The sequence below is a fragment of the Palaemon carinicauda genome, chromosome 45 (genome assembly GCF_036898095.1).
Source record: "Palaemon carinicauda isolate YSFRI2023 chromosome 45, ASM3689809v2, whole genome shotgun sequence".
NCBI lineage: Eukaryota > Metazoa > Arthropoda > Malacostraca > Decapoda > Palaemonidae > Palaemon > Palaemon carinicauda.
This window is the reverse complement of record NC_090769.1, coordinates 27,307,738-27,310,237: the sequence shown is the minus strand read 5'-3', so window position 1 is coordinate 27,310,237 and position 2,500 is coordinate 27,307,738. Positions and strand designations below refer to the sequence as shown.

The 2,500-nt window shown below is 35.4% G+C and overlaps 1 protein-coding gene across 3 annotated transcripts in view; it reads left to right on the top strand.

The window, feature by feature from the left end:
• The first annotated feature begins 2,080 nt into the window (after window positions 1–2,080).
• The window catches only part of Mst57Da (Male-specific RNA 57Da), a 3,374-nt gene continuing 2,954 nt past the window's right edge, over window positions 2,081–2,500 (top strand). Inside the window, exon 1 of one of the 3 annotated variants that reach the window (XM_068367117.1) lies at window positions 2,081–2,195. The gene's annotated coding sequence lies outside the window, so the exon portion shown is untranslated. Of the gene's footprint in view, window positions 2,272–2,500 lie in introns of all 3 variants that reach the window. The other 2 variants (XM_068367119.1, XM_068367120.1) reach the window with 2 other exon arrangements.

Here is a 2,500-nt window from a genome sequence, read left to right as displayed (position 1 = left end):
TTCAAGTGCATTTGGGTTTTTTTTAGCAGAAAACATAACATCATATTCACTTTTATCTTTGATAAATATTAATGTCTTAATCTTGCTCTCTTGATTATTTTATTCTTTCCGCCCCTCTGAGAAATTTCGACAATTTTATATATAAGAAATTTAATTTTTGTTATATTCTATTATCTTGCTACCTTGTATCAATTTGCTCATATCAATAGAGTTTAGTTCTACTTCACATCCCAGACATTTAAATCCTTTTTCAGATAATTTTTCTGCTCTGAATTCATTCGCTTCTTTTTGCCTTGATTATTCACCATTCCATTTTATATATAGATTTTTCTTAAATGAAATCATATTTACAGAAGACAGACGGAGAATTAACTCTTTTTAGTAATGGTAACTTATTAGTCTATGGCATGAAAAAATAAAATCCATTTTAGTAGGCCTCATCGATTTACAATATATAATTAAATCCTGAAAGTGAACCATAAAAAAAAAGCTTTAAAAGTTACTAGACATGATCTCGATGAATTTCTTAAAAGGAATCAGCAAACAGGTAAAACCAATAAGTCAAGAATGTCTGAAACTATATTGATTCTGACGCAATTGTGCATTTTCGTGCAATATTTACAATGTAAAGAAAGAAAATTGCTGATATCTAGACACGTTATTTACCTTGAACAGAGAATAGAAAATAACGTCCAATGTTTTGTTTTTCATTTAGGAAACTGAATCGGGTAAGTAACATTAAAGAAACAAGAAAGCAATGTCAACAGGTATTATCTGAAGTGCCCCGCTCTCAGTTCGAAAACATTTTTACTCGTGTTCACAACCTTACCGTCCCTTCGAGTAAGGACTAAGGGGTTTGAGGTAAACAATTTACGTAATTGCTTAAGCATTAGCAGCCATTGCCTGGCTTTCCTGTGTCTTCGCTTGGGTGAAGAGAGGGCTTGATGACTGGTCATAGTATATATTGTCGGTCTCTAGAACATTATCCTATCCCTTGTCCCTGCCGCTTACGAGTGAATTCTAAACCTAGAGGAAACCAATATGCGTAATTGCTTAAGCATTAGCAGTCATTGCCTGGTCCTCCTTTGTCTTAGCTTAGGTGAAGAGAGGGCTTGAGCCCTGATTATAGTATATAATGTCGGTCTCTAGAACATTGTCCTATCCCTTGTCCCTGCCGCTCACGAGTGAATTTTAAACTTTTAAATAACTATGAGCTGCAAATCTACAATTCATAATTAACGAAATCTGTGATGGAATGAATTTGGCCTAACATCCTATGAATTTCAGAACAGATCTGACAGATTTAAGGAAAAGTCACAAGTAATAAAAAACGACAAACACGATGAAACTATGATATACTTCCGAAAGGGACCGAGTCAAAATAACAAATTGGACACACTAAGATTGATCATTCTTCCTGGCTGACTTGTGCATGCTAATATTAATGAGGAGAAGAAGGCACTCTCAAGTGTATCTCACGCTAAAACCAAACCAAAGATTCAAGTTTCTTGCATGGCTGTTTAAATTTGCATCTATGCAGCACGAGAAAAACAGATAAGGAATTTAGAATGTTGGACAGCCAATTGTTCACAGAGATAACTACTGAAAAACATAACTCGCTCAATAATGTCAATACTACGTGAAGGATAATGTCAATATCTCTTAAGAATAATGTGAAAATACCAATAATTTTAAAAGATATGAAAGTCCACTTACAGAAAACTGAAGTATCGCGAATTATGTAATGGTCAAAATTTACAGTAATAGGAACATAACTTATTTTAATCCAGGAATCCATATATATATATATATATATATATATATATATATATATATATATATATATATACGTAAAGTAAATGAGTAAAGTTGCACATGGCCGAAACAGGAGCGTCTCTATTTACCACAAATCTCCCCCACGCCCTGACACGCAAACAAGCAAGACCTGAAGAGGCAGGCATCCTGTTCCGGGAACCCGTGAAAGGATATCGCGAAAGAGGATTCCATCCCACACTGGAGAGAGAGAGAGAGAGAGAGAGAGAGAGAGAGAGAGAGAGAGAGAGAGAGAGATACACGAAGCCCCCTGGTAAACAAAGCACGCCACTGGTATAAAACCGAGTCTTCTTCTTCCATATTTTCATATTCATCAGCAACTCTGCCCTGAGAAGATCCAGTTCTGCATCAACAGGATCAAGGTGAGCCACAAACAGTACTGGAGGCTTCTGCAAACTCTCTGGAGGTATTCAGCTTCAAGAACCTCCTCTTGAACAGGTTTTGTTTCCCAAAGACATTTGCCTTAGTGTGTTATTGTTGGTTCTCCCAGCGTCATTAAATGTCAAAGTCATTTCAGATATGTTGTCATAAAGAAGACAGAAGACCAGACAATAATACACCCTTTTTCTAGCTTAGCAACAGTTTTAGGACGCAATTCTATTTTAAGATTGAAGCTATTAATAGATTACAGATAACACATTTGTAAGAACAAATTTCCTTGTATTGT